Here is a 23,865-nt window from a genome sequence, read left to right as displayed (position 1 = left end):
GCTACGACACGCTAAATTTACGTCCTCCTGCAGTGTTTGTAATATAACGTTACGAAATCGATTCAGATGGCCGGAATGTTGTTAACGCGTTTTAGCTTTCAATTTTGAACGCGACATTTGGTGTCTATTGTGGAATAGTCGAGCAGGGTGCGCGGAGGGGGGACATTCGATCGACCCTTTTGATGCTCCTACTGTCAAATTTGTTGAACGTAATACGTATATATTCAGTCTGCTCTATAGGATGTTACGCTGGAAATCGGAAAAATTACTAAAAATCAAAATATCACAATTTTTTTTCAACTCTGTCCAGTTTTGACTAGAAGTGTCTTATCCCGTGTTGAACTTCACAGAATCAACATTGATTCCACCATTCACAGCCTACACGCTGACCAAAGCAAATATCTTCGAAGCCTCGTGCTTCTTTATGCGCCTCTGATTCATTTTACTTCAATGACTCTCCTTTTCCACTCTTGGGTGGCTTCTGCATCCACTCGGTGATCACCGTTGACTCACGGTTATTATAAAAAATAAAGTAAGCTATGCGCCGGGCACTTGACTTCGTGAACGAAAACACGAGTGTATATTTTAGCAGAGCGTAGAATGTGTGATTCGTAGAGGTATTCATAATTATAATCTTTAGATTGAAAAAAAAATACTCATAAACACGGTACCGCTACGTTCTCATTCGCACCAATCAATTTCCATCACACTTTCTCCGTAGCTCGCGTTTATGTTCCCTCAACAATATGAACCCACCGAGACGTCCAGCGTTCGCTTTTTCTCCAATAAATTTCTCGTAAGTCGATTGCCAATTAACCCCGTCCAAAGTTCAAATCAATCCCCTCGGTCAGGCAGTAAAGCAAAAGTTTAATTCTATAAATAACCGTAAGCATATTGTATGCATTACGTATTCATATCGTACATCAAGCTCCACATATGAACAGTTAAACGTTCAAGTACCACTTTATTACATTCCACGATCTGCAATCTCGACTCTCTGATTGATCAAACACTTCTACCTCAACTCGCAAACTAACTACTACATCAGGTTACGCTGAAAGTTCTGAGAATTTGTCAATAAAATAAAGTGTCAGGTACAACAACTGTTGCATCTTGCAAAGACATCCGTCGAGAAAAGTTTCTCTTCACTTCTGAGTGTCGAAACTTTCAACCTATCTTCATCAAATCCCTGTAGAACAGCTATTTCCTTGGATCGAGACGAAAATTTTAAGATACTTCAAAAATGATACAAGAAAGACACTTTACGAGTCGTTTGGGTACCCTAGCAGGTGTGTTCGATAGAGCAGTTGGGACGATCGGATCTCACGATGGAACCTGCAGGTTTCCATCGGGAATTTCACGACGGCGCGTTAACGGGCGTCGTTGTCGCCTTCCCCGTCGCCGTTAATTCCGCGTTGCAACGTGCACGGCCGATTACAAGCGTGCATCGATGGAATCGGTTGCGTTCGTGCGGCACACCGACGACACCGCACACATCCACGCGTGTGGGAGAGCCGGACACGCCAGATGCGGCGCGCCCACGCGGTGAAAGTCGCGGTAATTGATTCCGTGCTCTTAAGACATCTCTCGTAGCAAGAGATCCCGCGGTGAGATTAAGCGCGAGAGAGGATCGCCTGAGAACACACCGTTCTTGCCTCGATAGAAATCTAATGGGGGACTCTGTGCGACCGTTACGGGGTCGAAAAGCTGGCCACGAAAAAATTCGGGCACAGAGCAATGGAAAATTTACGCCCGCGATTCCGTATGTTTCGCGTGTTAATAGCGGTGCCCCGCTCGCTCCTCTCACCGGAGTGATTCTAGATCGTTTCTTGAGATTCGAACTCGATTCTTTGGTAACGAAGACGTTGATTTGGCCATTATGTGGGTTTAATTGACGCCTCTATAAGAACGATTGATGAACGGTTTGTTTGAAATACTTGTGCTTTATAGTAATAAGATAAAGAGCCTTGGTATCGTGAAAGTGTCTTCGGAAAGTTGCAAATTAAGGTATCTAAAACACTTAAATTACTGAAATCCCGACAGGATTTATCCTATCTGAATTGCCTCTTTATATCAGATAAATCACTATCAAGCACAGTGCGGTCTGAACGCAGGAGAAAATTATTTGTAAGTTAATAAGGAAATCATGAATTATGAATTCGATACGCGAAGAGTCGTGGTTATGAAATAAAAATTCCCCTCACAATGTTGAAATCACGAAACCGGTCTTAAATAACTGGATATCAAGACACGTCGTATCTTTAAAAACTAATTACTTATTCATCAGAAACATTTTATTGTTCATAAATTTAAAAAAAAGAGGAATATTCGAAACTGTGAACATTTTGAACACAGAATTCAGATCGAGAGAGATTTGTGTACAACAGAAAACGAGCAAAATAGTAATAAAATTTTACGAGAAGTCATTCTTTAACGACGAGTTAACTCGTTTTTATCAGTTCACGAGTTAAAACTGTATTTTAATTACACTGATGAACAGGTTTCTTTTTTTTTTGTCGGAGTTCCGGAAGCCGTTCTGTTTACGATATATTTCCATCCGAAAGATACGATTTGTAATGGAGAATTTCATTGCAGAGAGAGTCGAAAGTTGTTATTCCCATGGCTTCTAAAGTGGCAGCTCGAAATCGTTCGGTTCGCCGATCGTAGTCGTTAAACGTATCGAAAACCGAATTTAATCTGTCGGAAAATAGACGGTGGAAATTTGCACGGGTTATCATTTGATACGTGTTACGAGAGAAGGAAGGTAAATCGGCGAATGTTTGCACAAAACTGTACGCGATCTCTATTTCTATCCAATTCGCGGGCAGACTTTATTTTGGCCAAAGCCTCGGGATCGGTGTTTGTTGTATGCCGCGAGCCACCCCACCGTTTGTAACTCAAATATTTCTTAAAACTCTCGATATTGCGAAAAATACAGCCAGATGAAATTTCATCGGCCTGCCGAAGGATTAAAACGTGAACGGTAAATTTTTACTCGGAAAAAAAGCTGAATTTTTGGCTTCAGAATCGACCAGCTTTGATTTTTTTCATTTTCAACAAAAGACTTCGTTGATTATAAAGTTGAAAAAAATACAACAAATTCTACTCGCCGAGATTACATGTTCGAACATTACGTTGGTTGAAAAAGATTCTTAATTAGATTTGTATCTGCATAAAAATTAAGTACACTTCTTACTCTGTAATTTTTCAATATACCCTCTGATATTAATGATCCAGCTTGCTTAATAAGCTTTTCAATTAACGCAGGCAATTTTGTTTTCCAATAAAAGTTTGCAACTTTAGCAAGTGAACGTGGCCAGCAAAAAGTTGTTCCAATTAAGGTGGCATTCTACGGTGCATCATAGGTTGTTTGAATGTTGCTTCTTTTGCAACTCAGTCAAGAGAAGAGGATTTCAACTCGTGAAAACAAGCTCTGTCCATCCTATGGACGTCTACCATCTTTTAATCTCGTGGTTTTAGGAAACTAATTAACTAGAATTTTTCACCACAGCCCACGAAACAGAACGAAAAAGAATCGACACTCGAAAAACCTCTAATTCTTGTCAAAGGTATAACAAGTAATTAAAATCGTTAATGATTACTTTCTAATTTAGATCTTCATAAAGGGGTGGTCATTAATCAAATCGTATGCGAATGTAAGTTGATGAATTACAAAACACTAAAACACTGATCATTATCGAGCGGATATAGAAGCGTTTTATAATTTCACGGCCAAGACGTTGGCGCGAATTTCAATGGTGCATTACAGGGATACGTGCCGCCATTAAACCTGTTGCGGTCGCTGGCGGATTTCGGGATCCGCTGAAATAGCTTTATCGTGTCCCGTCCCGCAGTTTCCACGGAGATAACGCTATCCGTCGAGTCCATAAGATAATCTTATTGTTGTCGTGTATCTGCAACTATTGTTACAGAGGATGGTTCATGCGAATCTTTGCTATATACGCGATCGTGACGCGGCCATTATTTCGCACGTGGCGAACCATTTCCATTCGATAACGCGGAGAAGCGTTAATTAGTTCGTTCAAGACCAGTAATTGCGTTTCCCGTGGATCGGCCTGATTGTCTGAAATAATTCTTCCTGGTGCAAATACCGATTCTCTGTCGCGCGTGAATTATATGGAGACCCGAAAGAAAAATTTGACCATTGATTATTTTTAAGAAAGCATCGAAAATAAATAGCCAATACGCATCTGTGACTCGTGGAAAATCTAATTTTAAACGTATGTATTTGTGTTTAGATTTACAATTATTAGATTGGCTATGTGCCAGTCGACGGCGAGAATTATCAACAGGACGTTGTCAATTATTAGACACCTCTGGCAATATCGACGTGATGTAATCTTTTATCGAGACCCGGAACCATTAAACGTCGACCACCACAATGGAAAGCAACCAGTTCCGCGAGAAAACGAACGAGAAAATGTCACGTGCAAAGGGCAATAATTCTTTTTCAATGGTACTTTACCTCACCCTGTTGTTTTTGATCGGTTAACTAATTTAATGTCGATTTCGTGGTCTCCGCTGGACGAAGTAAATTGCCGAAAGTAATTAGATTTTGGCTGCTTTTGAGGGGTTGCAATTTGCTTGAAAGCTCTCGCATGGCGCGAACATCGACTGTTGTGAAATATTCAAATTTTAGATAATTCTGAAGAAATACAGGAACAGTGATGAAACTTTGATGCAGTTATTTCCATTAAGCCTAATATATTAATTAGTTATGAAAGGCAGAGTTGCTGACAATTTTCGAACGTTGAAATAAGGTGTTGCGCACATTTCATCTGAAAAACTCTTGAAAGTGGTTTGCAACCGATCGTGAAGCGTGATCTTGCGTCGTTCATATTCGTTAATGAAATAACCGTTGATAGAAAATCGATGCATAAATCAAGCGAGGCGTTTTTAGATGAGCCAACTCCTCCATCCTTCTCGTCCATAAACGTTCGAAATGGTTTACTTAGAGTGTCCAGCATAATGCGTGATTACTAGTTGCTACCTTCTCTTGATTACAGATTAATCAGGTCCAATCGCGTTCGATGCTTCCCACTTTGCCGTAAAACGATTCACCCTCTTCCTTTTTTCTCCATAAATGATCACCTCTACATATATGTATAGTTGGATTATCGACGATCATCGAGCGATCGATAATTTTAAATACAGATCGTTTTGCATCGCGTAATCGTGCTAAAGTGTCCCGTTGCTTGCGTCATTGGCTTTGATCAATGTTTGTGCAATTAATATTAATTATTATCTTATTGACTATGAAATATGTAGACATGATTTCCAGCCTCAATGATTTAGAAACGAAATTTTCCAAATTTCCATTGGGGAATCTTAATCATTTTACTTTCTGATTGATTTATTTCATCATTAAATTCGTTCTGTACGTTTCGATGCTGTTTCTGTGTGAGCATCTATCGGTAGATAAAGGCCATAAAAAGCCGTATGGGGCGTATAATAGAAACGTTCCCTCGGATGAGTAGACTGGTCTGACGTCTTGTCTAGATGAAATGATTATGTGTCGACGGTGAACGCTACTCGGAAAGTCAATAATGTACGGATGACTATAGCAGACCATAAAAAGTTGATAATTGACGTAGAAGTAAGGCGTGTATTTTGTAATCGTCGTTCGTTTCTATTAAGGGGCATCTTGTGTGAAATACTTTATCTAAATCAAGTGTCAGATGTTAATGGTGTCTGTTCGTGTAGCTGAGGGATCTCCATAAAATTTTAATTAATGCCTATTTAACTTTCCACAGACGAATGCCGGGATATTTCCTCCAAGACAGGGACAATTTTAATTTATTTTACAACTATTCCTTCGAATTTGGGCGTCTAATTATAGTCAAAGTTTCATATATTTGTGACACGTATTTCGTGAAAAACACTCGACTAATTAATTATGTCGAAGTGATTATCATGGGGGAGAAGATCGTCCAGTGTTCGGTGATATATCGAGCAATGCAGCCACTTTGCGCCCCTCAATGCGCAGGTATTTCGTCACTTCCGACAGAGTCGTTTGTCAGCGTTAGCGAGAGGGAGAGAGACGAAGCCGGCCGATCGGAATAAGCCAATTTTCCGAGCGATTTCTTATCGACCGCGCCGATCGTCCCTCGTGATCCACTTGCTTTAGCCAATCGCGAGACCTCGTCACGTGTCGTCTCAGTGTCGCACACGTTTTATCGACGATCGTTTAACGGTTCGAGCCTGCAACTCCAGCGTTTTTCTTTATGAACACTGCCACGTTTCGATCCAGACGTTTAATTTTGAGTCGGTATATTGGAAAATGGAACATAAACTTAGAATACTGAAATCGAACCTTGAACACTTTTCTATCGAAATACTACACCGGGCTATAAAAGTACCTTACAAATTTCCTAGCAAACCCAGTCTGAAGCTTCGAAAATGTTATTGCTCGGCAGTTACGAGCAATTTAATTAAGCTCAGTCCCCGACGTGTAGAACGGAAGAGGAGGACGGTTCCCAGTTCGGGCCAGGATCCCACGATTTCTACAAGAAGTTTCAATATATCGGTCGCGATGATAAGGTTTTAGTGGATCGTAAATCATCTCGTATCTAAGTGGCTGAACGAGGAGATCCTCGAAGGAATGCCCGGTTCCGGGGCCAAGCATTAATGAATTTCCATAATGGCGCGATAACAGTGTACACAGTGGGCCATTAATACGCACTCGTGAGCTCTTTACGATCGTTTTACGTTTCTCGTAAACTTTGCTCGGGTACAATTTGTCCCTGTTCGCATCGAACGGACTAGCAACGGTGAACCACCGATCGTCCAGCGACTTCTGTGAAAACAAGTTCCCTTCGATCTTTTATCGTCGATGATCGGTGGTTCTGGCGAAATTGTTATTACCCGGGTTATTTATTGCAACCCTCGAACCAATAAGGAGCTTCGATATCGATGCGCAACGTGCCACGGACTACCAACGGAAAGATGATCCTCGAGGATATCGGACCAACGAGTCTGGCAATATTATATTTATTGTTCCGTAATGCAATTTTCTAGCGGAAGATTAGATTTGTATATTTACGGAGAGAATTTCTTGCTTCAGAATAGACTTTATCTTTGAATATCTTATTTATCGAGATGATTTGATTTTTTAAATTCTCGTTTAATTAGAATGCCACCCCAGACATTCGATCACAAATTAATAATACACCGATTGAATATTCGTTTATGGTATCACGAAGGTCCATTTACGTCCGCCATCGCGATTCACGACGAGAGTAGTTAAAAGCAGAGGGTTCCAAAGAATCGAATTACGAGGACGAGAGAAGGGAAAACGACGAAGGAACATGGTCGTCGTAAGGAATGGGACTTCCACTCTGTTGCTCGTGAATAGTCCCAAAGTCCGGGGTCTTAAAAGTCCTCCCCGAGGCTCGATGAAAAAACAACAAAGCGTTGGTTGCTCACAATAGCGGGTCCCGAGGCCCCACAAGACCCCCGTTTCTCTATTTGTGTTTACAATAAGGAACACAGAAGCGATGGAATTCGCTCTCATGGTTAGCGAGGGTGACCAAAAAGGAACCTGACGTTCCCTGGTAATCTCGTGGAAATCCTTTACAATTCTAACGCCACCTTTCAAATCCTTCTTTTATCTAAATCAATTCTTAGCGATTAGATCATCCAGATAATTCCCTTTTAATTCAAGAAAATTGATTTTGTTAAACGGTCCTTCTCGAGATTCGACCTACGCTGTTTCTCGAGGCAATACTGACAACTTACGTAACCGAAACGGGAGAAACTCCTTCTTTAAATCAATTTAAACACGTCGAATCTGCTCGTAAAACCCACGCGGGACCATTCGAATGGTCCACCTCTTCGTTCTAATTGAGACCAGAGACAACGTGTAACGGATTGGAAGAACGAGGATGGTAGAACGGTTGAAAAATGGGCAAACAAGAAACACAGCTTCCCCACGCGTTTTCGTTCACTGCTCATTGCCAGCGATGACTAGCAGATAGCGTTTTTAAAGTTTCAACCTGACTGGAGTATGGTCCTCCGGCAAACGGTTGCCAAAGGTACAACGGACGATCGTTATTACGACGTCAAACTGAATGACGGAGACACTTTGCACCTTGAGAACCAACTCTTCGTGAAGTACGAAGAGATAACAATGAATGATAGCTTTCTCCTTCCCAGCTTGAGAAGATGCGCTTTCCGCAATTGAAATCGATACGTTTCTTTCCCGGTATTGTTGAGATAAATTTGGACCTATCAATCTTGAAATTATGATCCTTCTCCCAAATTGCGACCCTTGTATTATAAAAATAATAGATCAGATTCACTAAAAATATAACTGTTTCCTAATAGAAACCTTGAATATGAAGCATCTGTTATTTTTGCATCGTTTCGGAATTGAACGTGACAGTTGAATGAAATTGTATTCTGGATTCGAGTTTGATGGACGCGGTGATTCCTCCGGATAGTTTAACAGAGTGCTTCTTCAACTATCTCAATGGTTAGAAATAGTTCGAAGGTTGCTAACTTTCGGTATAAATAGATATGCCAAGTATTTCTCTAGGTCTACAAGGATTTGCACTTTGTACCGTTCTAATGCGGTATTTCAACGAGATTGACAAGAGAAGAAAACTATTATTGCAATGGAGATCACTGATAATTGATACAATAATGAAAAGATAAAAGGACACCTTTCGAAAAAGCTCATTTTCTAAAAAGAAAAACAGCACCAAAGTCCCAAGGGGTATTTAGCGTTTGCTTTCATTTAACGGAGCGGCTGTGTTTTCCGCGACGGAAAGACCGGACGGTAAATAGTCATATCTAACATTTATCAGACGACACGGCTCGTTCTAGCCTCGTCAAGATCCATTTGCGAAGCAGGATGCACGGGAGCATTACCGTGTCGTGATGTCAAATACTAACGGTGGAGAAGCGAGTGGTATCATTACCGGACCTCATAGTGGGACCAGCGCATCTCGCACCCCCTACCATCCCACCCCCCTCGACGTATTTCTCTGTTGCGCAACATAGAACAGCGAACAGGTTGATAGATCTTGATGGAGCACCACTCGCCACTGACTATGCTAAATACCCGGCTCTCAATTAGACGCGCGGTGTAATTCAATCACGCGAAAAATAAACGAGGGGGTATACTTTTAAATATACTTTTACACAAACTCACCGTTGATGTTGGGTCGAATCCTTATTTCCAAGCATCTAAGTCACATGCAGCTGCCGAAATACTCTTTCATGCTTGCACATGGGAGAAAATAAAGGTGAATTCAGCACCTAAACAGAACGAAAGTAGTTGATTAGTATAAAAGAAATGAAAAATCTTAATGAAAAATCTCATCGTCCCTCTATTCCCAAATCGCTCCGAGTCGTCTCTATCCCCCAAGTCCATCAAAACTATTACCGAAACTCGTTCCCTGAAGTATACCAAATTTCAGGCTAACTACAACTCACCCCCGAAAACGGTTCACCCTTGGCCGTGGCATTAATTTGTGCCACGGGAATCCCCCGTCAAGAATGTGCCCGCGAGACTTGCGGCGTGTCTCGGCAACGAGGGATAGCATAGCATCCGAGCCAAAGGGTGGAAGAGGTAGGCGAAGAAGAAGAAGAAGAAGACGACTACGGGGTGGAGGAGGAGGAGGAGGGGGAGGAAAAAAAGAAGGAAACGAGAGTGTCTGGTAAGGAGGATGAGGTAGAGAAGTGGTGTGGGGCTAAGACGTTGTCCTGCCAACAGGTGGTAGCAACCTCACACTACCAACTCTGCTTCAGCACGGCAGCTCAACCCCTTTTTCACCCTCCGTGGCAGCAACCACGACGATAACCCGCGGCGACACCCGATAAAACGGGCCGTAGAGAGGGTTGGAGGTCTTCTACGATGCCGGGATAAGTGGGTCGTGGTCGGGGAACGGAAAAGAAAAACACCGGAGGGATTATCGGCCGTGGATACACCCTCTGTTACGCCAACGCCATGCCGCCCCTTTAACGAAAGAAACTTGCTCTTTGCTAGTACGTAGCACGTGCGCTCGCTCCAAGACGTTGCTGCGCTTGCTCTCTCTCCCTCTCTCTCTCTCTCTCTCTGTCTGGTTACGATTCTCAAACAGGACTACGACGGGACGGCGTGCTTCCACAACCGGGACGCTCGAGTAGCCTGTATTTTGCGAGCCGAGGATTTTGCGGTCTCCAGGGGAAAGGACAAACCGCCCAACCACCCCTCGTCTCTCTCTTTACCCCTATCCTAGCAGTCACGTCGCGCCGGGAATTACAACGGAGGCTCGACCAGCTGGAAACACGACAGCGATTTTTCCACCGACGACACGGTCAGACCTTGATTTTCGCCTTGCGCTACCACCTAACACAGTGATCATTTCAAGTAACTCGAGAATGAAGATTCTTTCTTCTTCTGATTTTTATGAGATGAACCCTGCGAAATAAATTTTTTTCTCTATAACTGCACTAGCGTAACATTTATTTCAAAAATAAATCCTTCTTTTTAAATGAAACACACTTTGATTTAGCTCGAAAAGGTATGGAACGAGCTGGCGGTGTCGCGGCAATTTTAACGAAGACACCATTAAATCGGTAGGACGAGCTGATGCAAAAGATTCGGTCGTCTCAAAGGCAAATCTTAACGAGCGGGAACAATGAACCCATGTGAATTATTAGCCGGCACAAAGCGTCTGTGTTTTCGCCGTTTAATAAAACGCGGAATGAATTAAGCGAGCGACCTTTCCTTTCCCCTATCTCTTTACATCCCTCTTCCATACTTCTTTCTTTCTCTCTTTTTCTCTTTTTTTAATTAACGAACCTTCCAGTGTCCTTTGCTTCTCTCAGGCTGTGCTCTCGATACCGTTGTTCGACCAATTACGACACTGATAACGAGCAAGACCACATCGAACCTCCTGACAGTCGTTTATTGATTAGCACTCTAGCCGATTTCGTGGTTTCAGCTTCAAGAACGAACGACGTCGTTGCAAATTGCGAGCTTGAAAAATCTACAAACGTATGCGCGCCGAATGCCATGGGAAATTTCATTGAAATTCGAAAGCCACCATTTGTCATGCGTCGATAGCAAAATTCGGAAAATTATATCGATAAATTAAACTTTACATTTGCTACTTCGTGAAATTAATCTAATATTCAGATACCGATCACTGGCAATCCCTGAGGGATTGAAAGTATTAAAAATATTCGAGAGCAACTGAACTAACAAAAATTCGTGTACACACTGCGTAAGAAGGGTACCTTTGAAAATCGCGAAACTAAACACAAACGATAGATTCGATTTGTTCGAGGGAACGTTTTCCATTCTAAGGTCCCCCCCTTTTTTTTTTTAACGGAGGACAAAGGCCCGTTTGTTGGGCCCTCGGGCTCACAAAGGGTTCCATTGCAGCCAATGCGGCCGCATAAAACGAGCTCTGTCGAGCCTTCCTTCCTTCTCCTCCTTACTTCTTTCTTTCCTTCTCCGAACGCGTCGATTCCGCTGGTAACAAGAATTTGTTACATTGACGCTATTTCTGCTCTTGGCTGTTATTGCACGGTGCAACATTGTAATCTTCTCTGCAATACCAGAAGCAATTCCATCGGACTCGTGCACCGTGTTTGTGTATTTCGAAATTGATCAATTTTACAAGGTATATAAATTATGAAAGAAGAAACCACGAAAGCAGTAAATCTAAATAAGGGAAATAGAAAAAGTATCGAAAAAGAGAATTGGTAGGAGGGAAACGGTAAAATTCGATGATGAATTTCGGAGAAACGAGGATCCTCGGTTTGCTAGGTTCCTTACGTGCACGGAATGATGCCGCGGGTCTCGGTTCCTCGGGTCGAGTTCAAGGGTTTTGAGGTGAAAACGGGACCGTGATTCCGAGCAGAAACTGGATCGACGGGTTCCTGACTTGACGAAGCCTTCGACCTCCGACCTCCGCTCATGCAAGAGGTCGAGATGAAGTTGCAGGATCGTATATCGTTGCTTCACTTGCAGTAGACCAACCTTCTTGCCCTCTCAATACCACCACCATTTTTTACCATCCCTTCGCTCTCTATCCTGTCTTTCTCTTTCTCTCTCTATCGATCCCCACGAGCTGCTTCACGTCGAAAGACTACGTGTCGCTCCATGTATCCACGAGAAGCACGCTTCGTTCTCGGCACAGAAAGGGAAAGTGGTTGACTACGTATGTACATATACCGCTGCCTCTCTAAATGGCGACATCTCTACCTCTTTAAGTAACAACTTGTTATCCCTCCCGCTTTTCCAGCATCCTGTAACGACGGTAATACCTGTCCCACTTGAGTTCATGGTGTTTTTCATTGTCGTTCTCTAAGAACTTGGGAACGAGCAGGTGGAAAATAGATAATAGAAGGCTATCATGCTCGGGTGCACAGTGGACCGACGACGACGTCTGGAAACGTCAATCCAGAGAGGAAGTTCGTAAAGCTCGAGAGACGCGATTTCATGGAATCGGTTTTCGAGCAGGGTACACACACGTAGCAGTATACGTGTACGGTATAAAGCGGGGCTTCGTTTTAATTAGCAGTAAACAGTCTCCATTAAGCCCGAAGCAGTAAATCAGCTGCACTTATAGCAGCCCCCGGACGACCCTCTTTCCCCGGGTGGAGGCATCTTCGTCGGCGTCGCGCAATCCTCGCAGGCCCAGGGAATAGGAGCAGAGAGAATGAGAAAGAGGAAGAGGAACACGGCGTTCACGGCGATGGGGGATTGGCCGATCGGGAGAGGGGCGCCGGAGGGGTGTACATTACATTTCAATTTGGATCTGTCCGTCCTTCTTGCGGGACGAACACTCTCCGGACCACGGACCAAACGCGATTCGCCCGAAATGGGGAAGCTTGCGAATTTTCCTCGATCCTCGAGCTTGTTGCCGAAGCAAAAGAGGAAAGAGAAACTATACCGTATTCTCCCTCTGCACGGAAACAGAGATTTCTCTCTTCGTGGAGAGGGGAGAGAGTAGGAGAGCGTGAAACTTGCCGTTGAAAGAAGTTATGTTTTAACTTCGATTATTGATTCCATTAACAGACCAAAGTGATCAAGCCCAAGTTGTCATCGCGAAAAGAACAATTAACCATGTTTCTTCCAATTATCCCAATCGCAGATGTTTTATTCATAAAGACCCTCGCATAAACTCCGGTGGCTCTCCCTCGCCCCGGAAAAGGACATTCTTCGTCGATTGGTGAACCGAGCGTAGGACACCTTGAAGAACGTCGAGGTTCGTTTGGCTAACAGCGGTGGCTACGTTCCACGAGATAATTACTATTCTTGCCAGAGGAAAGAACGGACGCGTTTCAAACGGTTGACGCGCGTCAATCCCTCTGGTTGGAACGGGGCACGGTAAACAATCGCGTTCGAGGAGCAAAGTTACTCCAATTAGCAGCTGGGGTCTCCAATAATGCCAGCCTCTTCGTATTTATAACGTTAGCAGCCCCGTCTCTCTTTCTCTTATTCCTTGCCTGTCTCTGCTTTTGGTGGATCCAATAAGAGGCGACCTCCGCGTCGTTCGAACCGGCTCTCTTCCTCTCCGCTCTTCCCAATTAAACCGCGCCACGCTGCAACGAGCTTGCATACTGCGTACACCGATATCAATTACCGGGGCCAAGTGACACGACGCAGTTGCCGCGCCGAAAGGAGGACGATTTAAAAAAGAAAATCCACGGAAAGGGGGAAGAGAGCGTAGAGGGATGCCCGGGAAGACAAAGAGGAAGGGAAAAAGGAAAGGTACGAGAGAAGGAAGAAAGTGTAGGAATCGGATAATGAGAAAGAAGCTTGTAACGGGCTTAACGAGCGGCTAAGTATAGACGGGGTCCCGAACATTTTCCCCGTTCAAAGACGATGAGTTTAGTCCTTCGTTTGATTAGTTTCGCGGGATGTTTCGGGCTCTTTCGAAAAAATATTGCCTCGTCGAAACATTTACAGGAACCAGTCAGAAACAAACCTAATGTATCTTTTCGGGGAGGAAAATACCGAGTGGCCGATTCTTTGATGTTCAACGTTGAGGTCAGTGGTATTCAAAAGCGAAGTATTCGATCGACAGACGAGCTTAATGGAAGCGTATCCGTCGAATCGGTCATTTAATTTCTTAAGTGGCATCGGGGCAAACATTCGGGTGGCGCGGGGTAAGGGGGGATACCTTATGAGGTCGATGCAAGGAGAAACGAAATCCTTACAAGGTTCCAACGTTGGAACCGTGTTGAAGGTATTCGTCGACGAAGCACTGGAAATGGAGCTTTTATACGAAAGTACTCCATATCACTTTATTTAAGATTTACCCTCTCGCTCGCCCCTTTCAACCCCCAACAAGACTCGTCCATTTCGTTGCCATCCCCTCTGACCCTCCTTCATCCGTTCGTTCTACCATTCTTAAGCCCGATCCTCGCTGGCTCGAGCGTCCTTCCGTATCGACGTCTTTACTCTTCTCCTTCTCATCCTCCTCCTCTTTCCCTCTTCAGCCTTTCGAACGTCTTGTTTGTTTATTCCACTCAGCCTCCTTAACATGATCTGTCTGCTTGGCATTCCACCTTGGCCGTCCCGAGAGGAACGTTTTGCAAATTGAAGAAACACTTCCGACGATCGATCCGACACGCGATTCGCGATCATAATCGCGCCGGCACGATGCGCGACCTCGTCTCTGGACGTCAAGAGGAAAACATCTGTTCGAAGATACCTTGAAATGTTCAAGCCCAATTTCAAACTCTTTCTATGAAAAGTTTCAACATCATCGAACAAGGAGACTGCGTATGCTAGTTTGGTATTCTATCTTCGATACACCGTACAGAATGTACATACTTCTTCCGGTTTGCATTTGCATCGTTACCCTTGGCCATCGTGAGTAAAATGAAAAAAAAAAACGGAAAGAGAATAATAAAAGATGGTGTGTATCCAGGGAAAACGCACATTTTGATCCTTCGATGCAAGAAGGAAAGTCAAATCTCCAGAATCCACAATTTAGAGTTCAAAGAAGCAATAAAGAGCGGAGTTAGCAATCCGAGGGTATCCGAAGGAACACCCTAACCGCGATTCCGATACCATCAGACATAATTTAAATCCCGCAAGCTTGATTCGATCACCTCGCAACAATGTTGAACCTTAATTCCAGTCTCAAATCCTTGCCTCATCCTCGCGTTTCCTCCTCGGCTACCTTGCACGTACGCACCAACACGCTGGTACCCGCGATGGTTCCCCTACCATAATTCCATTCCTGACTCGACTCGTACGTTCGAGACCCATGGATCTGGCTCTCTTCGCCTCTTTCGCTCCCAGGACCAAGAGGCGTTCTCGGCTCACCAGCCATGTAAACCGGTCGGTCTGGTCGTTGCTGTCCCACCACACTGGCCACCTGCTCGACTAGCGAGTCTCGTAGGGTCTCATCGGGCCCGACACGAAGCCCTGCCATTCAATTTATTCGAATCTCATCGGTACTGTCCAAAATTTGCCACGTAGCAACCTGGATAAGGTTCGCCTAACTCTGGTTCCTAGCTAATTGTGGACGAATGAAATGACTAGGTCCCTGTCCAAATGGGGGACCAACTAAAAATTATTACAATAAAGAAACTGCTATCTACGTAAAATGAATTTTCTACTTTTTATCCTCGATACTTTCACTCGAAATTTCTAACGAGCACGACCGACAAACGCGTACCACGTATCATCCTCGCTCGTCAATATCCTATTCCAAATCCGTGCCCAAGCGTGTCGTGTGAACGGAAAGAAACGACGGATCACAAAAACCCTCTCTTCCAACGCTTTCGTATCGGTTAACAGTGCTGACGGAATCAAAGGATCTCGTTATCGCGCTGCGAATCGTATTCGAGTCGAACGTGTAACAATGTATCAATGAAATACCTGGATCGATGATCTATTGATAATGCGGTGTATCAATTTACTGATTGATAATTAGGTCATGCAACAGTGTACTGTTGAATTTTATCAAATTCCCTGAGCAATTTCAATATAATCGAACACTGACCGATATTTTCATCGAGCTGCCGTTAACGAAACAACCTTTCTCGATAGGGGGTGTGTGTGTTTCGAGAGGAAAGTAACTGATGGTCGTACGTTCTAATAAAACGCCCCGGGCAACCCTCGAGGAGTAGGGATTCATTAAAAGTCCGCGTTGTCGTTACGTTCTCGTCGCTGGCAACAACGAGGCGACAGTACGATAGCGTTGCCGGAACGGGAACAGCTTCGCGTCCAGTGACTCGGGAAACTTTCCTCCCCTGGCCGCTAATTATTCTATTATTAATTGTTAATTATAATTAATTACGAGCCGGCCCGCGACCAAGCTAATTGACACTGATTTATGGCTTTAATTAAAAGCGGCGACACGACCGTTGTCTTACACGCCGAAGGAACGCTTTAACAACACCTTTTCAAGGGAATCCCGGCTTTGTGCCACGGCCTTTTAGACCCGCTGCATCCTTCTTCACCGACCACACGATTCGCCCCTTTAGTTGCTACGAAATTACGCTTGGATGATGTTTTTCACGCAAAACGAAGATCAGGTCTTACATCGTTTAACGATAAAAAGCAATTCGATTTGCTTTATTAAACGACTCGAATCGATTAAATCAATACTTTACATGGTCGTTCCTCAAGTGAACGTGTGCACCGATCAACCACCAAGGGATTTACATACGCCGCGCGTAATAGATACGTTAAACAGGTTTATGTAAGCAACATTATTAGTTTATCGCGAGCAGAACCGCCTCGGATCAAGAAATCATTCCCAAGAGACAGCAGCACGCCAACCTGTTCCTAGGATGCTTATCTGTGCCTGTTCCATATCTAACGTTAACACGGCCCAATTAGAACCTCCGCCAATTAGGGGTTTCACCGTCTTTCCTTTATTTTTACAACCGTAATTGACACTATCCGTTCGGTCGTTTACGCAAAAATAGGCGAGGACGCGTGCTCGTTACGCGCGATCTCGCCTCGAGCGTTCGCACGCGTTCCTAGAAAGTCGGACTGAATATTTTACCAGAGGGACGACGTATCGAAGAACAGCATACGAGAAACGTTTCCTCGAGTTTGCTACCAAGATATTCGCAGAGTTCCCGGAACTCGTGTCGATGAACGCGAAACAGAGGATTACAAAGATTATTCTTCGTAGAAACAAGTAGCGCTAATTTAATAAAGGATTGTGAATATTCAGGGAACAAGATAAATATAGCTTCGTTAAGACAAATGCTTCTTGAAATGATGCTAGGTATTAACAAATATAAGTAAAAGGTAAAATTATATTGATATTGTCACCGATGATCGTTACGGTAATCAACGCGTTAATCTTGCAAGACAACAAAGCAAAGTTCATTCGTTTCGATTCTACAGCTTGATCCCAAATTACACGTTCCGTCGTGCATGGATCATAACGTTAACGAGAATAACGAATGACCATGGTTCCGGACCAGTGACAGCTGGACATCCAGCAAGATTTAACGTCGACTTCCGGCCACGAGCAACCACCACTGGTCGCTGATCCCGAGCCGGCTCTGGTACAAGTAAGACAAGGGAGGCGTATCTCTTCGACTCGTAAAGATAACCGCGAATAACCCCTTCGTCTTTCTAAATGGCCCTGTGTCCACGTTCGCGTCGCCTGCTATCTTCCGCTCTCTGGATTGAATTCATTAACTCACTGATTTACCGTCGCCTTCCGGTGTAAACGAAATTACAAACACGCCGACTATCATCCTCGTTCACGAGAAACATCGGGACGCAAGGTGTTCGGACGATAGGCAAATATTTATTTCTATTTGGATAAAAATTTTACTGAAATTTTGAATTATTTTAATTACACGAATTAGTTAAGGGAAAAAGAAACCATGTACGCGGTAAATTTTCTTTTTATTCGATTTAACCAGGCAACGACAAGGAAGTCGGTGACACTAATTAATAGGAATTTTCAGACGGGTGTCGCAGCCTGTATTCCGAAAGCACACGAGTCCACGCATTTGTAACTCGTTACGTAGCCTAATTAGCTCGAATCAAAAGTGCGACTCGTTTTAGAAACTCGGCACCGATTCTCACGGAACTGTACCGCTTTCGACACGATCTGATTACCTGCTCGCTATCGTCCCCCGTCACCAATTAAACAATCCATCGGTAAACGAAATCGAACCGGCAGTTGGATCGATTAGCAGAATCACGGGATCGTTTCTCCAACGGCTTAACCTGTTTCGTTACAGTCCAATTAATACCTGGCCACGAACCGATACGCCAATAACGTGTCCATTAATTTTCATCCGTTTCAACCAACAACCAGACGCGCCCCTAAGAAAATCGAATAATCTACCGATTAAACCATCTTCCCACCGATCTTCTAATTATTAATCTGACGAGGCAAGAGGAATTAGAAAAGTCTAATTAACGCGTTCCATAGCATACGGTGTTTGCTGCATACTCGTACGGATTTTAATTAATTAAGGAAAGATATTCTGCGCTTCAAGCGTGAAATAAACTAGGGAAAACTAAATGGAAAGCGTAACGGATTTAGTACACTTGGAAATTTTCCTAATAATTAAGCATTGTAATATAATGCTAAATTCTAAATCCAGCTGCACCATCCGAGTGTTAATTAAAATCTGCCTACTTTTACGTTATAATTCGTAACGCGAGTGCAATTGAATATATTGGGGTAAGGGTAAACTTGGCGTGCGGTACGCGTTAATGAAAATCGACCAATCGACGGTCCAAATTAATCGAAAAGTCAGAGGGTTGATCGACAAACGAATTAATCCACGAATAAAAGCGTCGAGCTCGCATTTGCCGAGATCGGTTAACCGTTTAATTTCGTTAAGCGATTTCGAGCGGATCGATCGTCTAGGGGTGGTAGCCACTAGCAGCAGCTAGCAGCAGCTAGCAGCACCAGCAGTATTTCCGGGCGTTCGCATTACCGGAGGGTACACGCCGGTGGTCACCGAATAAACACGAGCCAGCCGGTAAATTGGCGATAATCGAAGTCTTCGTGCTGTGTGTGCCACCGCGGCGTGGCGGGCGTGGAATATCAAGCTCAAGCTCCGCACACGGTGCACCGGTTGATGTATTAACCCTCGCCACGGTGCGGCGCAGTGTCGGGTTCGTTAAGACCATTAGTACGGAGGGACACACGAGGCGCAAGAGAATCCACAAAGGGCGACGACGGGGCTGCTTCTTCCTTGCTAATGACGATCGTATCGCGGTAGCCGCAGGAAAACGGGAACGACTCCGTCGAAATACACCGAGTTAACGAATCCGCGTCTCTTCTTCTCTGTCTCAGACCACCTTTCCCTTCTGGCCACCAAATAAATACCCCTTTCGTTTCATTCGAAATTCAACATTCAGAAACAGTCAACTGTTAAAACACCCCTCGACATAATTGCCCGCAAAATTTCCTAATCTGGTAACCACGAACAGGATCATGGGCGACGTAAGTCGATACGCTTATCCAATTTTAAAACAAAGTCTCGTCCGCGCGAGAAGCAAAGAAAATCCGTTTGGTCCCTGGAGGGTTAACGAATCACCCCGGACACGGGGACAAATCCTTTAAGCAGGTTTCCTCTCTCTTTTCTCCTTTTCGACGAGGCTTCTTCCTCCTCCGCGTTCGCTCGCTTTCCAGCCCCGCCGCGGGCCATAATGACACTTTTACACGCGGATAATGGGGCTCCAAAGGCACGCACAATGTGGCACAAAGCGTGACTGGAGCCCTGGAGCGAGCATAAAAACACACGCGTGCATGCGGCAACAGAGATCCAACGAAGAAAGAACCGCGTCAGAGGGAAAGAGAGAAACGTTTCACTAAGGTGAAAGGGCGACGGGAAGAAACGTCTAGAGAAAAAGAGATCGTCCCAGGTCGAAGAAAGAGAGAGCCACGAGTTTGTGTAAGAATATACCGGTCGTGTAAGCCGGCGTGTACATGATGTACCTACACTATCCGCTAAAAGTTTGGAGCCATTATCCGTACGTCGATTTTAAACACGATTTTTGACAGTTTATTTAACAACTTTAAAGCCCAATTTCAAATCGATCCATCCAGTGATCGTGGAGTGAAAAATATTCTTCCGAGAGAAATGCTGTTAAACTTAGCAAATGATTTAAAACTTTTGATCGGTACTGTACATGTGTAGGAAAAGGTCGAAGCACAGAGAGAAAGAGAGAGAGAGAGAGGGAGAGAGAAGGGCTAGAGGATGGTTGAAGGTGCCGAAAAAGGAGCAACACGCTCGCCGAGCAAAAAGGAACTAAACTCATTTCCGAGGCATTAACCAATTACTTTTTGCGAAAGGGTGTCGGTTACCTTCAACTTTCCTCCTCAACCCCTTGTACGCCTCCTCCCTTCGAAGGCCTTCTAACCCCCGTCATTCGTTAGCCAACTCACCCCCGACGTTGGCTAAGAGAATACGTTAACGAAGAAAAACCTAAACTGTTGATGCATCGCATCTGCCAATGGTATTTTCTACTTTCACGTATAGAAATCTTCAACTAATTTCGTATACTTTTGTGAAAGTCCAGACACATGATAATAGGCGTAAGAGGATGATAATAGTAATAGCAATAATGAAGGAAACTTAAGAGCACGATTGTGGGAAGGGAGATTGGACCAGAGAGATTCGTGTATATTATCTTAGGTAAAGAGCGTCCCTTCTCTCTGTGCCGAGAAACCGACAATAATGAATCAATTTTGACCGACCAAGTTGCTGCATTCATGGTTAATCTCTCTGCCTTTAATTGCTGTTAGAGATGCACCGAATATTCGGCAACTATTTGGTACTCGGCATATTTGCCAAATTTACCGGATATTCGGCATACTCGGATAGTTAACGCTGATCGAATCACTCGGTACGATTCCACGAGGATGATTTTTCGCGGAAAGTTTAATCAGGAACTTCATAATTTCTGACTGATACTTATTCTAAAAGGAAATCGTGCTTGAATATTAGAATCTATTTTAAATTAAACCTTAGCACCCCACAAAAATAAACATGATCATTTTAAAATCAATCAAGACACCCTCTAATCCTCCCATTTCAAAACATAACCGGAAATTCTTCTATCTCTCCCTAAAATGGTCCCTGAACTGCTAAGATGCCTCGTATAGAAACCGCTAGGCACGGTCTGCAGATATTACAGGCTCGAAGGGGTAGACGGGAGTTGTGCAGTAATCTTTGTTCGCGCCTAACCAGCCAGCCGTTGAGGGGTGGGCGGCGAGGGCAACGGGGTGCAGAGGGGAGGTCGGTCCCCGATCTAATATCTCCGTCAGGGTGACGGGAGCACATATCATACTGTTAATCTGAAAACCGCGTCTATAAGAATCCACTTAATGAAATTTCCGCCGTGGCTGGACGGTCGTAGCTGGATTGGTGAGCGCCAAGGGAGAAGAGCACCCCTCGTCACCCATGTGCGCGCTGCTCTACCATTGTGGAGCAATTAATAATGTGCTATTGCATCCTTGGGGCACCACTACCCACCCCGTTGCAAATACATCCGCAGAGGGACCAAGTTACGATCACTGATACCGAAAACTATACCATGCCGACGAGCAGGAACATATTTATCGTTTCACACGAACCTACCCCTGCTAATATTGCCTGTATCTTTTTCAATTCAAATCTATACAAATGAAATATAGAAATATTCGTGATCGACATACCCCCACTTAAAACGGAAAGTCTGCTTACGGAACATTACCCCCTTGTACGGTGAACTATAGAGTTGGGTACCGTAACTACGTGACAGAGTCGATGGTGAAGGTAGAAGGGGTGGACGGAAGGGGTGGCCACCCTGACTGTCGGCTGGAATATAGGCTGTTGTGAATATTACATTCCCGTGTATATAGACGCCACGGGTCCTCGGCACCGCTTCGAGGCACAGGGCCAGAGTACAATAAGACGCCGGGCGCAATTAATTTTCGGGCTTTTGCTAATTAAATTTTTCCCCATCCTACCGGTGCCTGCTCCGAGTCCTTCGAGCATTGTATCGCGCTCTTCGGCTCGACGCGACATCGACGTGGCTCGTGCCAAAGATGAAATTCGAAAGGGCATTTCGCTCTGGATGAAATGAAATTTTTTACAATCTCAAGCTATATGCATTCTTTCTTGCACCGTTGCTTCCGGACGGCACTCGAAACGGTAAAGGTAATTTGAAAAATACAAAGATCCCATAGTGTATTCGATGAAACACCAAAGTATCGTTTATTCCGTTTAAATACCAAGAGTACATAACACGGCATACTTGAACGATGCGATCATCGACGGTGGTTACGCTCCACGAGCCGAGGAGGAGTCGAACACGCGGAACGAACTGATTGGACGATTTCCGTTTCATCACTGTCGTGTGTTTTCCACGAGTGGCCTCGGTTCCGCGCCAGGATTCATAATGGGATTCCCCGAGGATCTCTAAAACTTCTTGAAACCGTGCGCCCTGAAGCGTGATACGGTAACGAGGGAGTTCAAGGTTAAAAGTGATGGAGACAGAGCTAAAAGAGACCGGAGGAACGATGAAAGAAAGACGGAGAAGGAGAAAGATCCATGGCGAATCGAGGAGAAGCAGAGGGACTGCGCGTCTGGATACTCGCAGATTAGAATCGCGATGATGGCATTAGAATAATAAGATTTATGCTAACAAACGATAACGAGATGCTAGCAGCTGTTATTAGAACACCGTTGGAATTTCAGTGATAATTAAACGTCGAGAAACACGGTTGCATCAACTCGTGGAATTCACCGATAAAAGCATTCGCGTCGATATGTCTGCTGCTTTAAAAAGTAATGAACCTTACAAGGAATATTATCCATTTAAAACAAATACGAATTTGAAATGAAATTTCTACCCTTTCTAACATTAACGACACTGTCGATTTACGAAAACCAATCTCATCAAACTCATAACCCGGTGCACAGACCCTCCTATACTTGTAGGAACGAAAAAGGCTTTTCACGACAGGAGTACGCGGCTTAATCGAATCTGACGTAATTAAAGTGTTCCAAGAGCGAGAGAAAGGGTGAATCCAGAGGTTGGAAGAAGATAGTAGGCCTCTCCCTACCCCTAAATAATTACAGAGACTCAGATGTTTCTTTGTGTTCGTGTCTGCGTTACACCTGTATCCGTTGTTTCTTACCTGAGCAAATATACTCGTTCGTATCGAGGACGAGCAGAAAGGGTTACAAGAAGAAAGAAGAAGAAGAAGAAGAAGAGGAAGGCAAAGTACATTTGCTCGCGGAGGAAGCAGCAACAGAGGCAGTAAGATAATACGAAAGCTCTTAAAGGGGGCAAAAAGCGAATTGCCGTAAATCTTGAGACAGGTGGGGAAGCCGCGGGTGGCGGCTGCAGAGAGGGGTCATTTAAGCCACGGGCCCCGATTCTCTTCGGCAGTAAACGACTGCATGCCACCCCTTCTTTCTCTTTCTCTTTCTGCCACCAGATTGGCAAGACCCGTACCTCGAACTCTCGTAAAAACCTCACCTCGTCCTTCTGCTAATCGGCAACAAACACATTGTCTTTGTATTGTTGCGTGGTCGAGTATCCTTCTACCGGGCGGGCCCCGTACACCACCTCTCACCCTTGTCTTTTCTCTGCTCTCTCTTTCGTTTCTTGCCTTCGTGGCTTCACTTACAAAAGTCTCTTTTGGTTACCTTTTTCGGTAAATGAGCTTCACTCACGCCGTTTCCATTCGTACCTTCGATTTGATCGACTTTAAACCGACAGCAGACGACTGCTAAACGAGGGATTTTTGAAAATTTAGCTTCCGAGCATTGAGGAATATCTTTTAAGATAAAGATCTTGGATAACCGTCGATGGATCACACGGTAAGAATGCATTGTATTTTCTGGATAACGGTATTCCGGGTCATGGTGTCACGAGGTCGAAATTCACCTTCGATCCCT

The 23,865-nt window shown here is 44.3% G+C and overlaps 1 protein-coding gene across 2 annotated transcripts in view; it reads right to left on the bottom strand.

Moving 5' to 3' along the window:
* The window catches only part of LOC114878902 (LIM/homeobox protein Lhx9), a 178,265-nt gene that overhangs the window by 70,767 nt on the left and 83,633 nt on the right, over positions 1 to 23,865 (bottom strand). For both annotated transcript variants that reach the window (XM_029193188.2, XM_046289547.1), the window contains one exon: positions 9,176 to 9,282. The gene's annotated coding sequence lies outside the window, so the exon portion shown is untranslated. The remainder of the gene's footprint in view (positions 1 to 9,175; positions 9,283 to 23,865) is intronic.

Source organism: Osmia bicornis, chromosome 2 (assembly GCF_907164935.1).
Source record: "Osmia bicornis bicornis chromosome 2, iOsmBic2.1, whole genome shotgun sequence".
NCBI classification, from domain to species: Eukaryota; Metazoa; Arthropoda; class Insecta; order Hymenoptera; family Megachilidae; genus Osmia; species Osmia bicornis.
The sequence above is the reverse complement of the archived record's forward strand: the minus strand, read 5'-3'. Positions and strand labels throughout refer to the sequence as shown.